The sequence below is a fragment of the Argentina anserina genome, chromosome 7 (assembly GCF_933775445.1).
Source record: "Argentina anserina chromosome 7, drPotAnse1.1, whole genome shotgun sequence".
Lineage (NCBI taxonomy): Eukaryota > Viridiplantae > Streptophyta > Magnoliopsida > Rosales > Rosaceae > Argentina > Argentina anserina.
The window spans coordinates 8,149,086-8,155,713 of NC_065878.1; the positions used below are offsets into that span (position 1 = coordinate 8,149,086).

The following is a 6,628-nucleotide window of genomic DNA, read 5'->3' on the forward strand; positions in this document are numbered from 1 at the left end:
TGTTCCAAGCTCATGGCACTCTCAAATATCAACTCCTTAGTAGACAGACAAAGAACTGATATCATGGTCTTGTACTCCTGTTTCAGCCCTCGTAGATATTTCTGAGCTAAGAAGGTCGCACCCATAGGCCTGACATACCGGTACAGCTGTGAAAAATGAGCATCATATTCTCTAACGGTCATGTCTCCCTGTACTAGCGCAAGAAACTAAAGCTGTAAGTTCTCCTGTACTGAGGCTGGAAAATACGTCTCTCGGAAAAGAGCAGTGAAACCCTCCCATGTGAATGTAGACACATCCACTATCTGTCTCATGCTCTTCCACCAGTCTAGAGCATCATCTTTTAGAAAGAATGTAGCTATCTTTCTCTTCTCAATCTCTGTGCACTCTATCATCTCAAAATAAGTCTCCATACCCTCGATCCAATGGTCAGCTACCATATGATCTAGTCCTCCATGAAAGGTCAGCGCTGACAGTGCACTGATATCCTTAATCAGCTTCAACACTCGACCATCATCTCTAACTGCAGTAGCAGGCTCAACCTGTTCTTCATGTGGAGCAGCCTCCTCATAAAGGTTCTCCACGTTGCGAACTCGGCCTGCGGCCCTATCTCGACCTTGGCCTCTCGCCCGTCCTCGGCCCTTATCCGAGTTCATTACCACAAGAAATGAAACACTTAGACAATACTTGTGAAGTCTCAAATTCATCAACATGAAATTTCAGAATAAGATGAATCATCGAAGTATCATCACAATACTCCCTAGAGGACCAAACCATAAGGTATGGCTCCTAACACACTCTCGCGTACCCGACGACATATCAATACCGAGGAGCATGTGATGGGTGCCCGCTGCAGTCGAATCATCGCTCCCGGATGATATTGATAATCGCCAAATACGCACTTAGGCTCTGATACCAACTTTAACGACCCCAAAATTTCGAACATAAAAACTCAAAATTTCAAACTCGTGAAACACCAAAACAATCTCAATGAAATCGAAATCATTTAAAATGCTACAGTGGATCATTACTGAGTTCACAATACAACTCAGACAAACCAATTATTACAAACCAAATTTATAATCCAACATTACATAAAAATGGAAATGTAATAATCCTCACAATCTCTCACAAAACCCACAAATAAATCTTCACAAATTCTCACACAAATCCACAATAAAAACCTCACCACAAGCAGGATAATGAACAACTTCGAGTCTTCAGAGTTGACCCTCGATTTCCACTAATCAACACCTGCGGAATGATCCCCTACACCATTGAATTGGTGCACCGGGATTGTAAACACAAACCCGGTAAGCTTTACAGCTCGTATGAGTAAAATGAAAATATAACTCGCATATCAATATATATGAAAATCCACAAATCAACAAATATAAATGCACTCATGAGTCAATGGACGGCCCATCTGGTTGTCCCAAAGAAATATGAAATGAAGTGCTCATGAGAAATTGGGCAACCCTTTTGGTTACCCAAATGCATGTATAATACGGGTACTAATGAACGCTGGTACACATTTGTTACCCCTCACGTAGTACACCGCCGATATTGGGCAACCTTCTGCTACCCAACATCCAAAAATATGAGTACTCATGAGCCGATAACCCATATGATACCTCACATGCAGTACTCCGGCAGACAGACTAGAACTCTAACTGTATCGTAACTTTCGTCCGGCCAAAGGCTAGGTTCCAACATGCTAAAGACGTCCGAAGACATAAACACGTTTTAACAAACTCCATGTTAAAACAACATACAATAATCATCACCTCATATTGTACAAATCAAATTACATGCTCGATATGTAACTCTCGTCATCAAAATGACATAATCACAATGAAATCATAACAGTATATTATATAGCAAACTATATATATATATGTACCTATTTACCATTTATACAATATATATATATATATAGAATCCACTATATCATATACATATTATATTTTATAAACATGTCCGAAGACAAAAACTCGCCCGAAGACAAAACGTTTTAACAAACACATTTTAAAACCACATACAATAATCATCACCTCATATTATACAGATCAAATCACATACTCGATATATAATCTCGTCATCAAAATGACATAATCACGATAAAGTCCTAACAGTATATTATATAGCAAACTATATATATATGTACCAATTTACCATTTATAAAATATATATATACTCCAATATATCATATACGTGTCATACTTCATTCTTAAAAATTCTGCAAAATCTTAAATCTCTGCAAGGGTAGATTCGTAAATATGTGAGATTTTACTCACCTTATCAACTCGAGCGTAATTTCCACAATTTCCGAATATAATTCATTTCCTTAATTTATCGATCACCTTGAAAAGATAAGTAATAATAAGTTATTGTTCAGCAATTTCTGGTTTTACGAAATTACTGTTCACGGGGTACTGTTCACGTGTTTACTATTCACGTATTTCTGTACAAATACACATCAATTACATATACATGTACGTTTACATACTGTTTACGTATTTCTGTACGTACGAATACTATTCAAATGTAAATATTGTCTCAGTAAATAAAAATTATTGAATTACCCTTTTGAAATTAGTTTTAACATTTACTGAAAATAATTTACATTTACCGTACGTAAAATAATATTTATATTTACCGTACGTAAATCACATTTTTACATTCACCGTCGTAAAAATAAATTTTACAATTTAATGTTTGAATTTACTGTTCACGTTCCGCCGCACGTGGCGGCCCGTACGGTACACGCGCCGAGCCTAAGGCCGGCGCGTAGCACGCCACCGCCGCCCCCAAACCACTACTTTCTTTCCCCTCTTGCTCCTCACGGCCTCACGCCGCCCCTAGACTACTCCACGCCCTCACACGCGCCACTCAATGCGACGGAGTCTCCCCCCCCCCTCTCTCTCTCCGCTCCTCCCCCCTCCGATCCACAACAAAACTTCACCAAATCAACAAAACAATTACACCAATCCATCACCCATGCAAAATCCTTACCTCGACAAGCTAGAGAACCACCGGAGGTCGCCGGAGACGGAGCTCGACTGTGGCGATGGAGTGCGGGCCTCGGGTTGGAGTGCGAAGGCTTACGGCGGCGCGAGGAGGTGCGTCGACCTCGGGGTCGACTGCAAAGGGTCGCACGACACTCCCTGGGCCGGCGGTGAGAGTCACGGAGGCCGGAGTTCGCCGGATCGAGTCGGAGAAATTTCTGAAAGAGAGGGAGAGGTTTTCGGGGAGAGAGAAGAGAAATGGGAAAGGGAGAGGCGCGGGGTGTGGGTTTCCAGAAATGGAAACCCTAACTCCAATAATCAACTATTTATACTAGTTTCCAAAATCGGAAACAACTTCTATCATTAATAACTTTTACGTACAATGTTTGATTAGAACGCGTCACTTATCTATGAACTCGTATCGACGAGCCCTACAACTTTCGTGAAGGAAGTTTTCGCAACTGAGCGACGGAATAAAAGTCGATATATATGTTGCGAAAACGTAACGTTTTTTCTTAATAAACATTCTGAAACGTTTCCGTTCTAGTTTCGAAATGTTGCAAGCAATCCAAATTCCATTTTAATGAATTTCACAACTTAATAGAAATTAAATAAACCACACATTGTTCCGAAAAATCGGGTTATTACACCACAAATGTTCCTAACGCAGTTGAAGATAAAGATCTGCAAGTAATAAGATTGAGTCACACTTCTAGGCTCGATCATGTAAAAGCCATTGCTTCAATAAAAGGAATTGCTTGACAAATATAGAAATACATAAAAGGAAGACGAACCCACAATGGGTTACCACAATCCAAAACTGTAAGGAGATTGATTCCACCAGAAATATAGAGACCAGTCAAAAGAAAACCCAATCCAGCGGGGTAGGGCGATGTGAAGACCCGTTGCGATTAGAGAAAGGCTGAAGACTTGAGGAGTTAGGGCGAGAGTGAAGGCCGCTTTTCAAATCCAATTATCCCAGTGCGTCTCCGATGACCAATCCTCCTCCTCTGCTACAACTTCTTCTTGTTCTTCTTCAGCTTCAGCACCTCAGTTTCATTCTCTGATTTCTCTTCTTCCCATTTACTAGAAACTCAGTTTCACGCGTAAGACTGGTTTCACTGTTAGTTTTTTTTCCCTATCTCAAACGCTTGACTTAACAGATATATGACATCATTTAGATGGAAAATGACATCATCATTTTTAGAAAAAGCTGGTGTATGGCTAAACCCGGTGTGCTGGAGACGTTCCCACTACACTGAGGCTAGATTTAGTAGCAGACAAAGAAGGCTCCAGAAATGATTTCAAGATGCTGAAAGCCTGTAATTGCATCATTAGCTGCGGCGTTCGTTTCTTTGATGTCATTCATGAGGAATTGGAATATCTAGGCACGCCTTCACCCGGATTAATACCGACAACTACAGAGCTGGATCCGCAGATCAAAATTAGTAAATATTGAATTTGAAAGAAATGATGTACGTAGAAGACGTACTGATCCGGGGAAGGTGCATGCAGCGAGAGAGAGAGAGAGAGAGAGAGAGAGAGAGAGATTTGTTGGCTACACTCAAGATGACTTGAGAGAAAGGCACGGAAAACAAACGGTGTCTCTGACGCCAGACTTGGTCACCAGAAGCAGAACATCTAGCTACGTACTCATATATCCACATTAATTAGTACGTTTCGTGCATGCATGGGGCAAGTTATTCTTCTCTACTTAATTTCCAACTACTGTGTATCTTTTGTGCATGGCGCCTAGCAGTCCTCTTATATCTAAATAGCGGCTCCTTTGATCAGTATAGTTATCAGTGAGAGATGTAGACGTAGTACATTTGACATGAAGATTGGTGCGTTGTGCTCAACATGAAAGCACCGAATAGACGCGCGACACAAGGGAGAGTGCTTTAGGATATTCACTCTATGTGTGCTTTGGTCTATTCCACTTAGGAATAGGAACATTAAATTCCATGTAGTAATAGGTTTATTATTACAAATAGAGATAGGTTTCCTAGTATGTATCATTCATGTAATCTTCTATAAATAGAGGCTCCTATTAATGAATAAGATGCTTATTTTCTCTATTGTTATATATATCACATTCTCCTTAAACACCGTTCCTTTGATCTAATAAGAGCTTATATCAAAAGTTCGCAAATAACGGTCTGCAATAGAAGCTCGGCTTTTCCCCAGAAAACCTAGACCTTCTGGTATTCACATCTCCTGCCATGGACTCTACTTCTCGTCGCACTCTTGGTATCGACCTCAAGAAGGAGAAGGAGAAGGCGAAAGCCAAACCGTCTGATGATGCGACCGGAAACCCAGGTATCTCCATCATATATTATTTTCTTCTATGTTTACTAAAACAAATTAGCTTCCCAGTTCAACAGAAAGAAAAGGATAGAACAAATTTTTTTCCTTCCAAGTATGTTCTTAACCCACTAAGTTATCTTCAGGCTGTTCTCCTTGACCATAAAAAGAATAGCTTGGCCAGATCCAACTATAGTTCTTTAACAAATAGCAGCTCTAGGTGGTTAAAAAAGGAACTAAGACTCTGAGAATAACAACTATTAGTTGGCCAGATCCAACTATAGTTATGTTTACAACTGTTTATTTCTTTTATCGTTAATTGTTAGAGAATTAAAGACTCTGAGATCGTGGGTATGTTTGTGACTGTAATATAGCTCTGACTAATCACTCTTCCATCAATATAGATATCATGAAAGTGAACGGACAATCCACCTATCATATCCAATACTGCTTGTTTTGTCTTGGCATATATCTCTCTTTGTGCTTGATTCAAGCTCTGGATATAAACAGGTGTACGAAGCAAAACTTCTACCTATTCGTGTATCTTTGATCAAATTTTGCGCCAAATGATTAAGTACTTGCTTACCCATATAGACAATTCCATGTAATTTTGTTTATGCTGATTGTTCATATAACTTTCATCAAGTGTTTTTATTTTCCGAATGTGCTATCCATCTTTCCAGTCGATCATAATTCGTTAACTTGTTTCCCAATTTGATTATTGTTCGTTATGTTCTCTACAACTTGCAGACGAATACTTTAAAAGAATTACGCGGGTGACAACGACTGATGCTGGAGAGCCGTATAACCGTAAGGCCGACTATGTTTGTTTTCTAAATGCTGAAGAAGAAGACGATAGTGAAGAAGAACGAGACGGTTGTTCCGTTTGTTACCAAGACCACATGAATATGGAATGCCCATGGATACTTAATGATTGTATTCCGGCAGGCGAAACAGTTGGGCGTTGGTATGACATAGAATGCAAGGGTTGTGGCAAGGTGGGATCTGCATGCTGTTCTGAGGGAGCACGCCCTATTCTCAGGAGGTGTGGTTTTTGTTTTGATTTTGGTCACTGGATGGAGAACTGCCGGAACTATAAGTATATGCCCGTTTCTGAGTTCCCAGATTATCCATGACATATCTGCTATCTACTAGTAAGTCGTTATGGTACTCTGTAAGGAATAGCTTAATCTATTATGATTTCTAAGTCACCGTGTTGTGTGTTGTCAGTAGATGATGGTTCTAATCTGGTAACTAAGATTAATTATCTGTGAGAAGTTGAGAACAATGACTTGAGATGCTTTTCTCTATGACCATTG

General features: G+C 39.9%; 1 protein-coding gene across 1 annotated transcript in view; it reads left to right on the forward strand.

Annotated features, from left to right (window-relative positions):
- Nucleotides 1-6,427, forward strand: part of LOC126802949 (uncharacterized) — a 358,993-nt gene extending 352,566 nt beyond the window's left edge. The window contains exon 5 of the transcript XR_007673031.1: nucleotides 6,355-6,427. The gene's annotated coding sequence lies outside the window, so the exon portion shown is untranslated. The remainder of the gene's footprint in view (nucleotides 1-6,354) is intronic.
- The last annotated feature ends 201 nt before the right edge of the window (nucleotides 6,428-6,628 follow it).